The sequence below is a fragment of the Eublepharis macularius genome, chromosome 14 (assembly GCF_028583425.1).
Source record: "Eublepharis macularius isolate TG4126 chromosome 14, MPM_Emac_v1.0, whole genome shotgun sequence".
Lineage (NCBI taxonomy): Eukaryota > Metazoa > Chordata > Lepidosauria > Squamata > Eublepharidae > Eublepharis > Eublepharis macularius.
This window is the reverse complement of record NC_072803.1, coordinates 34,981,622-35,000,049: the sequence shown is the minus strand read 5'-3', so window position 1 is coordinate 35,000,049 and position 18,428 is coordinate 34,981,622.

The window sequence follows — 18,428 nt, the reverse complement described above, 5'->3', positions numbered from 1 at the left end:
AACAATTTGGAGACCACATTAAGCCTCTGTTAAAGGGGCAAAACATATTTCCTCCAAGATGTTAGCAACCCTAGCCCCACCTGGGAGGGAGGCAGAAGAGTATTTTTTAAATCAAAAGTTGTCATCTCAGGTCATGAACCACAAATGAGTCTCAATAGCCTAAGGAAGGTCATACCTGGGAATACCTCCTGCTCTTCCCCTTTTTAACCCCCCCCTCCTTGATTTTAAGGACAGAAGCAGAGATACAGAGAAAACAAAGTAGACAAGGTGTGGAAAGAGAAACATAAAATGACCACCTGCTGTTGGGCACTTCCACATCAACAGTCAAAGTAAACCATCCTGGAGAGAGAAAGAGAAAACAATGTGAGGAAAGGTTGAAAGCCATTGATGTATTCTAAACCATTGGTCTGGGAGCCATGATTGACAGCTGGATTGCAACCTGAGCTAAGTGGGTGCCAGAATCAGGGAGAGAGAAAGGCAGCAGTAGACAAAATAAAAGCAACCAGGGTAAGTGCAACCCCAGGAACATTCTACCGCTCAGAGAAGTAACAATATGTAGGATTTAAAAAAAAATACTAGTGCCCCCCCCCCCTCCCCCCATGTGCTCACATTGCATCTTAAGGCTAAAAAGAGCATTCTTCATCTGGAAATCCTGTGACTGCCAAGATTCCCCTGTGTATGAGGCACGGAACACTTACGCATTGCAAAGAAACCTGGGTCACATTCTAGGCACACTCAGTGTTTGCATGGTAGCAACCAGATGTATCAAGCCTGGGAGTTGCAGGAGACGAGGCAGGGCTGTATTAACCCATGGCCGGGCCCCTAGGCTTTCAGGTATTTTGGGGCTCCTCCGGCAGTTCAATCTTTCACCCTACTGCAGCTGACAGCCTGATCCTTATACAATGGGCACTAGACCGCAGTACATAGCCCTATATTCATTTTGAGATCTCCTGAAGAATTCTATTCACAATTATAAAAATGTTTTCATTGCACAAATAGAACTCTTCAGGAAAGCACATTTTGGGGGTATAATTGTTCAATACTGTAATATTTTGAAGTGAATAAAATTTTTATTATTTATTAAAATATATATAATTTATGGATAATTGTTTTAATATGAGACAATTTGTTTCACTTCAATAAGGAAGCAGTTAATTATCTTATTAATAGAGGTTATATAAGAGAATCAATTAATTGTAATTTACGTGGAGGTTTGCCTCAGCAAAAAAAAATTGATGGGCCCCTAATCTCTGCGGGGCTCCTGGCTTCCGCCTAGTCAGCCTTATGAATAATACAGCCCTGAGAAGAGGGCCACACCAAGTACAGATCAAGGGGGGGGGGAACAGTGGAAAATGTAGTTTTATTCCAATATACTCCCCCTACACATTTTAATACTGTAAAATTGTTGCTGGGGAAAGCACCTGATATTCTTATACAGGCCCTCCTGAGGAAGAGTCAGCAAAATGTGTAGGGGCAGTATATTGGAATAAAATTATTTTTCCCCCTGCCGGCCAGGGAGTTACCACCAGAGAGTGTGCTCCACACATTTCTGTGGCTGCATGTTTTAGGAGGAAGAAATCAATCTTTGCAAATAAGCAGCATATTTGACATTCCCAGTTTCATGAAGACACGCCCCCATTAAGGTGCCAAGGACCCCCTCCCCAGCACAGTCTGAGAAATCCTCCTGTCCAGTGTCATTATTTGGCAGATTCTGAATTCAGCCATATGCTACAGAAGACCCTTCCTTGACCCCAAAATAGCAGGCATCTGTGGCCAGACACAGCCTAGAGACCTATAATTTCAGCGTTTCCCCCTAGTTTAATTAAGGCTCCTGACTAGCAGCTGAGAGGCAGGATGCCCTCATGTCAGTGTCTGGCTCCCCTTGGTTAGCAGTTCAAGGCCCTGACTTCAGCACAGCCAGAAACCTCTCATTGCTGCTTAGTCCAAGGGTGAGCCAGCGGTCAGGAAAACCAACCACACAGAGCAATGTAGAAAGGCAGGGAGGGAGGCTGGTTCCTAATTCCAGGTGAGGCAAGCAGCTGGCAAACACTTTTACTTGGCACCGGTCCAGTTCCTGATCAAAGCAGTAGCCTAGCGGTGCCAGGACAGCTCTGTTGTTGTTGTTGCCTTTCTCCCAGCATGCCTTGCGCTGGCACCCAGCCATTACTCGCTCACAAGTAAATCATCATGCAAAGCAACACGGGTGTTTGGCTTGCAGTTAGAACTTTGGTATACAAGCAAATGTGGCGTGTGGCTTCTCAGTCTTGGGGGAGGACAGTATGTTCTCAATGACTGCTCCATATTTGTGGGACTCCTTTGCTCCTTGGAAGCCACCAAAGTTTGAGTTCAAATATGTTCTGGAAAACCTTTCTTTTTCTGCTGGTGTTCAACAGCTGGACTCCGATACAAACTTCTGACTCAAGCCCTCAGGGAGAGAGAGGATACTAATGGAAGTATTTAGGGGAAGAAAAAGCCATCGTTGGAGTCTGAAGAACCAGAGCGTTCCTGATTCTGCCAGGCTTCTCCCATAATCCCCCAGGTTCCTCCCTGAACTCCCCCTTTACTACTTACAAGGAGCAATGGTACACGCAGAGACCTGCATGCCTTGAAACTGACTGATGATACTGGAAATCATGGACATCTTGCCAAGATTATGAGAGCCAGACTTAATTAACATTTAGGTTTAAAATAACAAGTATAACTCCGTTTTGCTCTGCTCTGCCCGCTTACCCAAACAGCAGGAACTTTCAAAACAGCCATATATAGAATAACTTTCCTTGCTAGAGAGAGTACCAGAGACTGCTGGTATTTTTGTAATACCTGTTTATTTACAAATTTCATGGACAGAATAGGCAGACTCTCAGATTCCCAGGCTGACGGAGCTCTTGTTTAAATCATCAGTTTCGCCAAAGGAACAGCATAGCCCAGGCTTCTTCTTGTCAAGCCAGATGCAGACATTTGTCTGCGTTGGTTGCTACATTTAAAACTACCAAACTGTTTCCCCCTCCCCAGCCTCCACCAAAGTAAGTCCATAGTAGTCCAAAGTAGTAGCCACCAACCATCAAAGGCTGTCTAGAAAGTGCCTTTGACTATATAAATGTCCAAGCTTTTAGAGAGAAAATCGTTTTGCATATCCAATGAGCATACTTGCAACAATGCTAATACACTTTTGCTATCATGTCCCACTGGGATGAGTTTTAGTTAGCAAAATCTTACCTGGGAACCAATTCTGAAAGCCCCTCTTGCTGAAGGAAATCACACAACATTTTTAGGAAAGCAGTTGGGTCCTGGGGCACAACACTTCTTCAAGACAAAACGGGTTCCCAAAAACATTCAGCCAAGGGCCTACCAACCCGGAGATATCTTGGAAGTACAACTGGGCCGTTTCCAGATGGCTTACCTGAAGCCACTCCATGCCGCAATGTTGTGGATCGTGCTGGGGAAAACGCGAAATATTGCATTTTCCCTGGCACGATCCACAACATTGCGGCATGGAGCGGCTTCAGGTAAGCCATCTGGAAACAGCCCATCTCTCGGCGACAGAGATCAGTTTCCCTGGAGAAAATGGCTGCTTTGGAGGGTGGACTCCTTGGCATTATACCCCTCTTAAGATCCTTCCCCTCCTCAAACCCCTCCCACCACAGGGTCTACTCTGAAATCTCCAGCAATTTCCCAACACAGAGTTCGCAGTCCTACTGCATACTTGTCCCTGCTGCCAACAGCCACCACTAAGACGTTCAGAGAGAGCAGAGGAAGCACCCAACTTAGAATCCCCTCTCCAAATTATGTTTTTATAGAATTGTTATATGTATTCTGAATCCAGTGAGCCTTTTGTGAGGGGAGGGGGATATTTGGCTAAAAATTGTATTAAAATATAATCAATCATGAGACCCTTGTGCCTTTTTTGTTCTTAAAATCGGAACCTCCAATTCTAAATGACTACAGCAGATCAGGGGTTAAACACTTCATTGTGTCTAATTTGGCCCTCTGGATCTAAGGGATGCATGAGGAACTCTAGATCCTTTACTACAACCTATTAAATATTTGAAGGCTGATATCCTCTCTTCCCTTAATCTTCTTTCCTCTGAGATGAGTTTACCCAATTCCTTCAACTGCTCCTCAGATATTCTCTCAAATATCTTTAATCCTCTCTCATCTTTGCTGCTCTCATCCAAACCTGTGCCATTTTTATGTCTTCCTCAAACTTTAACAGTCCAGAACTGAGTGCAACCACCACCACTCCAAATGGGAGCCAGCCAGGAGCACCAGAGCAGTTATTATGGGACCGGCAATCGGATTGCATGCCTCGGGCACCCAAATCTCTTGGGGTGGGTGGCCAAAAATATAGTAACCCCATCTTCCATTTCTTGACAGAGCTCAAAGCACTGAGGTTAGCAACTAATTTCTAAACAGGGGTCCATATTCTCAAACGACCTAAGGATGAGGGCCAGCAACATAGTTTCACCTACTGACCCAGCCCAAGAAGGCGGATAGGGACTGCTTTACTCTCTTTCTGTGTTCCATTTGTCTACTAAAAAAAATTCAGGTTGCTTTCCTCACACTTTTTGATTGATTTGATTATCAGACATTTATCATCATTAAGCTGCTCCTCCCCCTTCCTCCCTCCTCCTGGGCCGTTTCCACACATCTTCTCCCCCTCCCGAAAAATGGTGCAAAACTTATGGAACGACACACCTTTATGGTGCGATTTCCCAACATGACTGCTTCGTGGCACGATGATATCAGAAAACGCGCAACGAAGCGAATTCATGATGGAAAATCGCGCTATGAAGGCACGCCATTCCATAAGTTTTGCGCCATTTTTCAGGAGGAGGGGACGTGTAGAAATGGCCATGGTTTAGTCTTCTATCTTTTTTTTAAATTATAATTTTCCATAGCATTATATTGACCTACCATTGTAACAATACATGCAGCAGACTATCTGAATTCCCAGCTTTAATTTTTTAAAAAAGGTAAGTCTCTAGCCAGTTCCATTGGGGAGATATGCCCTTTCCCTAATATCTCTACCAGGAAAAGAGCTCAAGACTTCCTTCTTTAAAAAAAATGAAAACTGGGAATTCAAAGAATCTACTGCGTGTATTGTTACAATGATAGGTTGCTATAATGCTATGAAAATGACAATTTAAAAAAAATGCCCTGGAAGCTCTGGAGAGGGGGGAGTAACCACTTCTGGCAGCAGAAAAAGCAGTGGTTTGAAAAGCACATAGCCACTGCTGATGTGGGCACCATCCCAACAGAGGTCAGTTTGCCCCACTGGTGCCAGCCTCTGCCTCCTAGCTCTGAGTCAACCTGGGCAGGGCTGTCTGATTTCAACTGTGGGGAGGGTTAGGTATGGTGGCAGAGCTGGTCCCCTTTTAAGCTTACCCATGAAAAGACTTCCCCATGTGATCATTTTTGATCTTTTAAAAATATCTGCCCTTATATCAATTATAGCTTGCACCAAAAATGGGGTGGTGCTGTGATATCACCAATGATGCCACCATTGAGAATAGCACCCTCACTTAAAAATCCTGATTATTTAGGGCATGTATGGAACAAAATAAACTGACTCCACAAGTGTAAAAATGCAAAGGGAGGGTAGATGTGCGGAAGCCCCATACCCAAACTGATTATAATGCTTGGTAATTGACTCCTAAGTAAATCAGGAATGTCGGAGTGTGGAAAAGCCCAAATGTGTAGGGGCCCCATCTCTTTCCCCCCTCCACAGATGTGGGAAGCAGCTTCAAGCTGTTTTGAGAAGGAAAATGGTAGGAAGGGAAAGAGTTAAACACCCTCTCCCCCTCTTCTCACTGTTCTTTTATAGCAACTGGCAGTCTCCCATGGATACTTTTCAGTTTTAAAAATGTTGGGAAATGCACCACGGAGCTCTATTGTTCTTGAAACAGCACTAATGAAGGTCAAACTATACACTACTCCAGGAACTCATTGATCCCTAATGAATAATTTAGGGTTGCCAACCTCCAGGTGGTGGCTGGAGACCTCCCAGAATTGTAGCTGATCTCCAGGCAACAGAGCTCAGTTCCCCTGGAGAAAATGGCTGCTTTAGAGGGAGGACTCTATAGCATTACACCCACCTGAGTTCTCTTCCCTTCCCAAACCTCGCCATCCCCAGGCTCCATCCCCCAAATCTCCAGGAATTTCCCAGCCAGGAAAGGGCAACCCTGGTTCCCAACTGTATTTTAGCTACAAAATGCTGTCATAGGGGCCTGAGATGGACAGGGCTGAAATGGACAGGGCTGCAGTGTGAGAGAAGGTGAGAATGCTGCTTTCCACCAACTGCTGATGTTTACGTGATTGAAAATGTGCCCCCCACTCTTTGCTGCTTCAAGGAAAGAAAACAGGCACAACACAAAGACCTGTCTTTTTTCTGGAAAATAGCATAGGGGGCACAGTTAGGAGACACATGCCTTCCCCAGCCATGATGACCCAAATCAGCCCCCTTCCCTTTTTGAAGTCCAATTATATGTCTGAGATCTGATCATGAAACCCCCAGGATGCAGCAGAGTTTGACCCTGCTGCGATGCTAAATCTAAGCATGTTCTTCACACTGGAGAGGAAGAAGTTAAGAATGATCTTTTGGCTTACACAAGAGACGGTAATTGAAGTGCATATTAAGGTAGGGGAGGCTTAAGATGGGGGGAGGCTCTACCATTGGCTAGATGGGAAGTTCTTAGTTGCCAGACAATCCCCAAACTGTCAGCTGCCTCTGTAGAAAACTGTCCTTCCTATATACTTTGGCAATTTGTTCACACTTAGTCATGCCAATAAGACTATATTTGAATATAAATTGGAAATGTTAGGACACTCCAAAATGCCATTTTCTGTTAATGGCAAATGTGCCTCTCTTTGCTGACTCACCCACCATAAACGGCAGGTGGTTTTCAGCAGCCCTCCTTCTGTTGAGTCAGTTATTAATTCACATTTTAATTCTGGGACTTTGACTTTTTTGGCACCACAAAATGCCCTGCAATTTTCTTTGCTGGATTTTTTTTTTATCGGCCCACTTATCTAGCTTTATGGTCACCCTGGCCATCAACCCACAAAAGGTTTTTGGTTGATTAACTGTCTCCGCTTTTCGCCATTTAATCAATCATTTCCTTATTAAAATAATCTTACAGTATCTCAGCGCAAGTGAGAGTACGAGGAAGTATTTAATGAAGTCAATAGCCACTCCTGACTAAATAGCAAAGAACAAAAAAAAATGTTTGAAAACGCATCATTAGGTACATCCTCTAAGGACTGGGGAAATGGTTGTCTCTTACACAGAAGGGCTAACTTTGGATTTCTAAAACCTTGAATCAGAATGATGCCATGTCCGAGAGTCCGGTGTGCCATAGGGGGTAGGAGTGCCAACCTCCAGGATGGGCCTGAAGATCTTCCAGAATTACAACTGATTTCCAGACAACAGAGATGTCACAGCCGGGGGACACCTTACTTAATGCCAAGGAGGGATACCAACTTGAGTTTCTGCCTCAGGGTCAAATTATATACAACGCAGGAGTGCTGTGATCAGATCCCTCAACGTTTTTAAAATCTTAAAAAGTAACTGTGAGGGGCCCACAGTTTGTATCCAGGCTGTGGTTTTGTGTAGTGGTTAAGTAGGACTCTAAACTGGAGAACCATATTTGATACCCCACTCCTCCGCTTGAACCCAGATGGGTGACCTTGGGTCAGTCACGGCTCTCTCAGAACTCTCTCAGCCCCACCCACCTCACAGGGTGATTATTGTGGGGATATAATGACATATTTTGTAAACCGCTCTGAGTGGGCGTTGTCCTGAAGGGCGGTATATAAATTGAATGCTATTAATATTATTATTATATTCCCCAATAAAAGTCACATCTCCCTGCCCAAGTTGCTATTAGCTCCAGTAGGGAATAAAAGGCAGATATAACAAAGGGTGCCGTTCAACCCCCATCACAACACATGGCCTGGAGGGAAAAGGTCAAGGCCCTCTGCTCAACCCCAGCACAGCCAGCCCAGTTCCAGGTGAGGGCTTCCGGTGTTGGCCTATTATGGTTTAAAAATACTTCATGACATCCCTTCACAAATCTTCAAAAAATGTGCAGTCCTACCCTCAGGCTGCAAAACATCTTAATGGGGTGTACATATGTTTAAAATGATACTTTCAGTATCCTTCCCCTGGAGGCAGTTCGAATCCAGGATGCTGCTGAAGTAAAAATAGTACAGTACAAAGCGCTCCAAATGTTGTTCTGTATTTCAGAATATCTTCTGTATGAGGAACTGTTCAAAATCTTTTGACTACCCTAACTTAGAAAAGATGAAGTTATTTAACTATATAAACTAATCAAAGGTTTAGAAAATCAGCCTGTGTGGAGTCGTGGACGGTGGACTGTAACTCTATGACCTAGTTCAACTGCTCTTGGTTCTTAAAATCCTATTAAACTTTCTGTTCTAAAACCACAATGTAGTGAATTAATCAATCCTTCATATTGATAAATTGACCGAGGCTTTCTGGCTTAATTATAAAACTCTTTTAAAAATTCTAACCTCTTTCCAACAAAGTGATTGCTGGCTTTTTGCCATCTGCAAATTTTCACTCCATGAGTTATAAAGAGGTAACTAGCATTGCCAATCTCCAGGTGGGGCCTGGACATCTCCAGGAATTACAATTCATTTCCAGATCAGTTCTCTTGGAGAAAATGGCAGCGTCCGAGGGTGCGCTCTTAAGGCATCACATCTCTGCTGAGCCCCCTCCTTTCTCCAAAGTCTGTTCTTCCCAGACTCAACCCCATCCCCAAATCTCCAGGAACTTCCCAACCCAGAGCGGATAGCCCAAGATGGAACAGAAGCAGAGCCAGGGAAAATCCTGAAGATCCTCATCCTGAGGATCCTCAGTCCTTGCACAGCCTATGGGAGCTGATATAGGGTAGCAACTAAGGTTGCTTTTACATGAAGACACCCCGCCCCACACAGAAAACAGGAAGACTCCCAATTAAATTGGAGCATCCACACGACATCGTACTCATTCCAAGCGGAACTGGTGGGCATTGTTGATTCAGTTCAAAGGGGAAACAACAGGGTCCTTGCAGGCAGAATAAGCCACAGTTTCAAAATGGCTGAGCAAAGCTCTATGTTTCCACACACACACACACATACGTGCGCACGCACGCAAAGGGATTTTTTCTTTTTCTTTTTTTTAGCTGAGCCATGCTGTAACTTTATAGCACAACTCAGTTGGGAAAGGAAAGGGAAGTGGAAGGATATATTTCTAGGCTGCAAGAGGTCCCAGGGCAATTGCAGAGGCATCAGCACATCTGCAACAGATAGCTTGTAGGAAAGGCTGAACTTCACTCTCCATGGCACATCCCAGATAACAAGCATATTATTTTTGTTAATAACAGGTTCACTTCTCATAAGATAACTGTTCTCCTTCTCCAGTATCTCTGCTGAATCTCTTTGCCAATTTGAAAAGGTTGTTTCTGGTTCTCAGAAGTGGATGCAATGCTGGAAGAGCCAAGGCCTGACTGGGGTAAAGTTCAGCATGGGTAACTTAACACTTTTCCTGTATGTGGCTTTAGAAGGGTTACAGCATTCATGCATCGTCTGTTATTAAGCTATGCTCTATGGAGCAAACTTACCTAGAGTTCCTCAAGAAGAGAATAATAAGAACTTGTAGCTTTTAGCTCTTTCAAATATTCAGAGCACTTCAGTTAGATTGTCTTCTTCAGGGCTTTTTTTCAGCTGGAACGTGGTGGAACAGAGTTCCGGAACTTCTCGAAAATGGTCACATGGCTGGTGGCCCCGCCCCCTGATCTCCAGACCGAGGGGAGTTTAGATTGCCCTCCGTGCCGCTCCAGTGGCACGGAGGGTAATCTAAACTCCCCTCTGTTTGGTGATCAGTTGGCGGGGCCACCAGCCATGTGACCATTTTCTCTGAGGGCAACCCACTGAGTTCCACCACATCTTTTCCCAGAAAAAAAGCCCTGGTCTTCTTGTAATTCTGATCTATCGTTCTGTAACTTAAAGCTTGGACTACTACAACACATTCTGCACAGGGTTGCTCTTGAAAACTATCTGAAAACTTCAGTTGGTCCAGAATGTTTGCCGCTCATCCAACTAGAGCACATTGCTCTACCTCAGACCAGCCATGTGTTTTTCAGTGATGGCACTGACCCTGTGGAAGGACCTTTCAGAACATGTCATAAGGCCATGTATCCTGGCAGAGACACATATGGCAAAGATGAGTTCTGGAGTTCCATGCCTCCAAAACATGTTTGGTTTGCTTAGCACTATTCACCCCACCACTACCAACAGACACATGGAAATCACCACTACGCACTCGGAGACTTAACCACTGTACCTTATTTCCTGTTTTGGTAAAACATGCCAATATCCAGTTGGCAGTCAGACATTCTAATGGCCTAAATGGAAGGTGGAGGATCACTACCAACATTAGAGCCCCCTCCTACTTCTGTAGAAACAAAACAGAACTCAGAACAACCTCTTCCCTCCGAAAAATCCTGGAAGAGGCTGCAGACTGAGCATGTGTACTACATTACTGCTAGAGAAAGGAGTGTGCAGGCAGGCGTGGCTGGGGCTGTCAATCGAATGCTTTTTGCTAACATGAGACTTCAAGGCAAGGGATAAGCTCAAAGGATCCTGAGGGAAAGTGTCCCTTTGCCACAGAAAGCAGTGTGCAGGGCAGGCATTTGGGAACATTTCCTCCAAGACCATTTCCTCCTGCCCTTCATGCATCACATGCTTTTGAAGAAGTGAGCTGTGACTCATGATAGCTCATACCTGGCCACAAATTTTATTAGTCTTATAGGTGCTACTGGACTCTTGTTCTTTTCTTCTTCCCCTACAAATGCTTCATAGATACCTTCTTGTATTTATCTATCTATTCAAGTCAGCTATGGATGGCCTTTTGTGATATTCACTGTGATCCCATACAACATACCTATGTTTGTACTGTCCCAAGTCGCAATAGACTTAGGGTGACTCCAGCAAGGGGCTTTCAAGGCAAGTGAGAAGCAGATATGGTTTGCCATTGCTCTCCTGTGCAGAGCAACCAGTCTTTCTTGGTGGTCCCACATCCAAGTACTGACCCTGCTTAGTTTCTGAGATCTGATGAGATCGGACTATACATGCTGCCTTCGCTCCATCACAGGCAAAGGAGGTTTCAAACAAAAGCAAAGCACGTGGAGATTTGTAACAAAATTGTTTTTTGCTTATTTACTGCAGAAAATAGACAGGCTTGATGGCAGGGAGGGGTGAACATTACACCTGAGCTAAACCTAGCTTTTGAAGCCTCCATAGCTATTGAGCTGTGGCTTCAACTGGCTGAAATGAGCCCTCCTTTGTCCTTAGTTTGCTGCCCACAAAGCTTGGGCCCCAATGCCCTGCTGGTAGTAAGGGAAGCTGCAGAGAAAACAATAACCATCCCTGTTGAAGTATGTATGAATGACAGTTTTGCATGGGAAGGCGGAGAGAGACAGACTAGCCTCTTAACTCACTGGGGAAGTTCCCAACGAGCCACTGCCCTGGAGGGTAACTGGTGGCTAGAAACAAGTGGAGGCAAGGATCACTCTCGGCTTCCTCTTCCACTAACGTCAGCTTGGACCCAATGGGTACTGGTGCAGGTGGAGGCAGCTGGCAAGCCACATCCCATTGACGCTGCCTGTGCTGCTGGCCACTTGGCTCAACTTGTACCTGGGCCGTTTTAACATTCCAACCCATCCTTGGATATGCGTATGAGACTAGGAGAGTGGGTAGGAGCGGGCAGGAGAACTTGCACACAGCACAGAGGCTGTATCAGCATCTTTTGTGGGTCTTCACTTGCAGTCCATAAATCTCCTCCCTGCCCCATTATCCCCAACCTGTTGGTTGGCACGCGCCATCCCAGCGACAGTGACTGAAATTCTAGCCTACATTTCTCTCGCTTCTGTAGGAAAGTATAGTGTGGAACTCTGTCAAAATTGCTTAGTGATTGTTTAATGGGATGGAAAAACAAGAAGCGTGAGCAGCAGCAGGAATGAAGAAGCCTCATCTAAGCCCACGCGCACACAGTGTCGTGCCTCAGCATCAAGGAAGGATGCTGACAGAAGACAGCCTGAGAAATGCCAACAGGGGGTCTTTGATGTGATACAAAGGGAGTCAAACTAGAGTCCTGCTGCCCCTGGGATCAAGTTGTCTATACAGATCCTACTGTATTGCCTACTGCCTTTTCCCTGTCCCTGAAAACCTTGGTAGCCCCATGAAACTTCCTTGAAACTCGTCAATATGTGCACAGAGGGGATAAGCATGGCTCTTCGTATTCACCCAGCATGCACTGCTTTCCTGGACTGGATACAGACCTGTTTAGCCTGCAATATCCATCTCCAGCAGAGACTAACCAGCAGTCTCCAAACGTTCATAATTAAGGGAAGGGAATGATGACCAGCCCTTGTTGCTTCACCCCAGCAACTAGTATTGACATATACTTAACAGTCCATTCCTCCACTTGAAGCCAGCTGGGTGACCTTGGGTTAGTCACAGCTCTCCAGAGCTCTCTCAGCCCCACCCACCTCACAGGTAAGGTTGCCAGGTCCCTTATCTTGTGCTGGGCATGAGGTCCTTTGCCCTGGGACTGACGTGATGATATCACTTCCGGAAGTGATGTCACTGCACCGGGAGCACAGCACGGGAGCGAGTCAGCCCATTTGGGGCCCAAATTGCTCCCAAATGAAGCGCGGGAACATTCCCAAGGCCAGTCAGATGATGTCATTTCCAGAAGTGACATCGCAGTGCCAGTTGGGAGCGTGCATGCAGCACATGTTCCTGCCAGTGGTGAGCAACTTCCAGGAGCTTGCCACCTTCCACCAATTGCTGGGCAATCGGCAAACAAGGGGGCAAATCCCTGGGAGTTTGCCCACCACCAGCAGGCACCTGGGAACCCTACTCACAGGGTGATTGTTGAGAGGATAACAACATACTTTGCAAACTGCTCTGAGTGGGTGTTAAGTAGTCCTGAATGGTGGTATATAAATCGAATGTTATTATTCTTACTCTGCACATGAACATTCCATTTTGTGCTTATGGCTAGTAGCTGTAGATAGGCCTCTCCTCCCTTTTCAAAAAGCCATCTAAGCTAGCAGCTGTCACCACAGCCTAAGAAGGCAAGAGCCATGTTAGTTACCATGGGGGTGACGGACCTGCCCAATCCTACCACTACTCACGTTCAATGGGTATCCCTCAGGAGTTACAGAAGTAAAAGGATGGGAGAACATTTCCTCTATTTCTCAATTGTTCATATGATTTTGACATGCATTGAGAATTTCTGGTCCTTTACCACTTTTAGACATCCTCTTTTTAAATGAAAGACGCTCTTTTCAAGTACCCGTTTGCATGGACCCAATGCCACAGAAGCTAATCCTCTGCCTGCCTGGTAAAGTTGCAATTCCAGTGTTGCTTAATCCAGCATGAACTCGTTGCCCTAACTCAGAGTGCTTTTTCTCAAGCCAGCTGTTGGAGACAGCTCGGCGTGGTGGGAAAAACTTTTTGGCTGGGCCTGAATTCTCCTTGATAATGGATGCTTCTGGAGGACCCAGAAGAACTTTCCCTCTGCCTTTTTCAGAATGAATCAGCCCATCTTATGATCTATGGAGCAGGGGAGTGGGCATGTAAAGAAATAATGGTGTATGAATACTGGACAAAGACCAGCTGTGGCTCTAGCAACATGCTAAGTGGAGCTTTGAGACTGCAAAAGGGAACGGATGAAGAAATGCTTAACCCTTTCTCTCCCCCCACCCAATATTTTAGTTCAAAATTTCAGTCTGGAACAGCAGTAGCGGCAGCAGCCTCTTTTTCTTCTTCCTCATCCATGAGACAAAAAAGCCCTGTTGCTGTTTACAAAGGGAGGAGAGAAATGATAAACAAATTCCATTCCATGTAATATGCAATGTGAATCTCTGCATTTTGAAAAAACAAGAACAAAAAAAATTCAAAACCCTTTCCATGGAAATCAACATCCTGCCAACTGAATAAATTATGCAAACTAAGGGGGTTTGAAATCTTTTTTTATAGTTACATTATGCTTCTAAGAGCAGCTTCAGATATTATTGATATCCATAGATGTAGGAAGTGCAAGCATTCATGCTTCCTGTTGCAGCGTGCCTGCATCTCGTTAACTTCTCTCATTAACTATGAGGATCTGTTCTGCCTAGGAAGATAAATTCTCTCTAAGCCTGTTTAAAGGTCAGAATGTGGATGACAAAAATCCTCTGGTAACTTCCATCCTTATGAAGGGTTGTTTTAGGTGGGTAGCCACGTTGGTCTGCAGTAGAACAGCAGGATTTGATTCCAGTGGCACCTTAGAGGCCAACAAGATTTTCAGGGTGCAAGGTTTCAAGAGTCAGAAGTCCCTTCTTCAGACGCTTTCCTTCTGAGGCAGGGAGCTCTGACTCTCGAAAGCTTACACCCTGAAAATCTTGTTAGTCTCTAAGGTGTCACTGGATCTGAATCCTATGAAAGGCTGGGGTTTGTACACTTAGCCCAATGACTACCTAAGTACTACAGGCACACTTTTGTTCCATTCCACCAAGATCTAATTCCATATAGCCTTGGTCTCTGGGTCTGATTGGAAGTCACATGGTAACAGACTTCTTTATGAAGCAACCCAAGGGTTGAGTTTGGATTGGAGAGTTCCTGGGATCCTGTGACTGCTGCCTTGAGTTCCATAATGAGAAACAATAATAGATGCCTGAGGCGCAGAGGTGCATTGGGATTTGTAATACACACATCTCCCCATAGCAAAATGTGCAGGACCTCACTTTGGTCAGCAATCAAATGTGCACCCAGAAGAAACTCAAAGTCATTTGTGCTTCCTGCATTTCCACAAACCTGTGCCTTGAGTCAGATTTTCAAAGAATTTGGGTTAATTTGGATAAAGAAAGGGGAGGCAAATTCTTAGGTGTCAGCAACCAGGCCCACCTCAAGCCAGTGATCTGGGCGACATCAGGCATAAGTGTGCGCATCATGGCCAGCTCTGTACCAAGGAGGGAACTGCAGCAGGACGGGCTCCACTAGCCAAGGAAGCCTCTTCACACTAATAGGCCAGAGTTTGTCATGTGCTACTCAGAAACACCTATAAAAGTTACTGAGTCATGCTTGATATTTATTCCGAAAGGCTAGGAAGTCTGCCATTTTGCCCGCAGATTGCTTTTGCCTGACACCTGGAGAGAGGAAGAATTGGCTGGTTTCTCACACATTGGATAATGCACTTTAGCTATTCTTTGCAAATGGATTTTCCTGTATCACACAGGAAAATCCAGTTGCAAACGATTGCTAAAGTATTTTGAAACTGCATTATCCATTGTGTGTGAAAGCATCTTATTCCATTGCTTTAAACTTTTGGGATTGAGCAGGTTATACCTCAACACACAATTGTATACACAATTGCTAGGCTAAAGCATTACTACCATTTCTTGCAACCCTAGACTTTTCAGCTTCAGGATATACTTATTATGTCTATGATTGGTTAATGGGGGAATGAAGAGGAAAAGAACTGGATGGTAGAATGGACTGCACCATTTCAGTCTGCAGGGGTAGCTTACAGCTTTGACTGTTCCTTTACATTAAAAACTCCATAAAAACAACATTTGCACCAGAAGAGAGGACAGTTCTACCCCCTCTCTTTGTTTGCTGTGTATTTCATGGAATTGTTAACATATAGGAGTATTCCAAAATGTGATCCTTCTCCTGCAGTCAAATGTGGCACACAGTCTATTCTACCACCTCATTCTTCTGCATGCATGGACTAGGTGGTCTCTAGCCAACATGGCGTCTTCCTTTGGGTTTCCTGGCACCCATTTGTTTCTTTGACAAAGTATCTCTTCCTGAAAGTGAAGAGCCAGTCCTCATTGGATCAGGAGATACTTCAGAAGAGCCCAAAGAGCAGCCATTTAGAAACTACTGCTTCCACTGCAAGATGAAGCTTGACTTACAATCTCCCAGCATTTTGTGACTGGGTCCAATACTTACGTTGTTGTCCATTTTGTTCTGATGCCCACACGCCCCATTTTCAACCTTCCAAAAGTGTCCAAAGGCTATCTACAGCAATGTGAAAAGAAGCAGAGAGGTTCATATCAGGGTTGCCAAGCAGCTGCCAACCGGTGAGATTCTGGGGCGTGGGAACAGAGGGGTACCATCAGGCAACAGTGACTAAAAAATCTCCTGCTCCCAGCAAGGATATGGCAAGACTAGTTCATACCAGTAGCAAAAAATATTAATGAAAATTGTCATATCTCACCATGCCCTTTTCTCGAACCTCAGTCACTATTCTAGAGCCTAAATTTTTCTAATTTTTAAAAATTAAAACACCTTTTTTTCCTAAGTGTGAGTGGAGGGAGGACCATCCCCCACACATGACACAACTCACAGTCTTTGTTTCACATTTTGGTAAGAAACGCTTCAGGACAGTGTCTTAATGATACATACACTCAGATATCCATCTACCACTGACAGCAAGCAACTTGACCAAAGAGCAAAGGTCAGTTTCTGAGATGCTAGAAAGGCCCTTTGGCTTCTGGAGAACAGGGGTCAGTAGCCTCCTCCCTTCCTCGAACAGAACAACACAGTCTAGAAACAGCTTCAGGCCGTGGAATTGTCATCACCCATAACTTCCTAATGTGCGAATTCTCACGGCACAGATGGACAATATGGCCTGGCTTGGACTTTCCCCAGCATCCCCTCCCCCCTCTCGACCATTAAACAGAGATTAATGTCTGGGAGAGCAGCCAAACTAAATTTCAGGGAGGGTCCAGTCTGCAAGATTTCTCAGCCATTGCTGTTAGGGCCTCTGTGGCATCTCTCTGTTTCTGCTGCCTGTGGGAAAGGCCAGGAAGAAGGCCAGATCTGCTGACAGGACACAGACTTTCCCAGCCCCTCTCATGGTTTTTGGACTTACAGGCTGAAGGTAGTGGGTTATTTCTGACGCAAGTTGCTTCATCCTGACGCTCTCTTGTTTGGTCTGGAGGGAATTTGCCACAACCATCCCGCTGAGCAGGCATTTACCTCACTCTGGTTTACGGAAGGGATTGCAAGTAAAGCTCTACTTTCCCCCCTGCATGCTCTCGGAAACAGTTAAATCCTAACCTAACAGAAGAATAAGGAGAGCAAATCAGAACAGCCAGCTGGGGGCTTAGGAGCCAAAACTGGCTCCACAGGCTTTCTATCTAGCCCATAGTACAGCCCCCAGGTTCGAAAACTTTTACATTTTTGCTCCTCAGCCACTTTCTCTAAACTTGCAACACAGGCAAATGTCTTTTAAACTAGCCCCTATAGAAAGAGCAATGAGAGACTTGGGCAAGTACCTATAAGAAATAATTATTTATTCTGTTCCTCAGATGAATATAAGGACTGGAGGAGGTAGGGAAACTAGAGCCATGGCTTCATCAGCCGTCACTTCAATGAAAAGATTTTTTTTTAAAAAGACTTTATTGTGCACTTTAAATATATAGCTTTTCCCCTAAATTGTATAACATCTCACTCATTGTAACAATGAAACTGAACAGGACTGGATTCAATAGCATATATAAAGACACAAAAACAGCCAAGGTCAAAGTGGGCAAGTCTAGATGTCCATCACTTTGCACACCCTGCAATAAAATTCTTTAAGACTAGTGATAATTCCAGCAAAAAATGCAGGAAGAGGCAAATAACTGTGGCTCCCAACATTGCTCTAGCCCCGACTCTTACAATTACTAACCTCTGGGTGGAGCCAGGAGTTGTCCCAGAATTAAAGCAGAACCACCACACTACAGAGATCAGTTCTCCTGGAGGAAATGGCAGCTTCAGAGGTGTCCTCTATGGCATGGCATCCCTGCTAACCACCCTTCCCTCCCAAACTCCATCCTCCCCAGGAACCAGTATCAAATCTCCAGCGTTGGTCTTGGTCACCCTATTGCTATTGGACCCAAAGTGGTCGCCTAAAACTCTCCACATTTAAACACACAGCATTTCCCTTCCTCTGAGGCAAGAGAGTAGAGGAAAGCATTTTCCCCTGCAGAAATTAAAGCTATTCCTTTAGACCCGAGCAAGATTACAGTCCCTGTAATTAGCAGAAGAAATATGACACCCATAGGCAAATGTGCTCAATTTGTGTAATTGATAGTGGTCACGGAATTCAGCTTCCCTTGCCCCAGAAATTATTTCATTATTATTATGAATCTTGTTTCGTAGCAGCTGTCTCTGTACAAAGGCACTTTGAGGTGCTATGCAGCATAAAATGTAATAATCAGGATTTTTTTTTTAAAAAAAAGGTTTAATCACAGGGTATACAAACCATTTGGCATTTAGATGGGTTAGCGAAGGTTTTAAAGGAAATTGTACCAATATACACAGGGCATGCAGCATCCATCTTTGACATCCATAAAGAAGAACACGTAGGAGGATTAGATGGAACA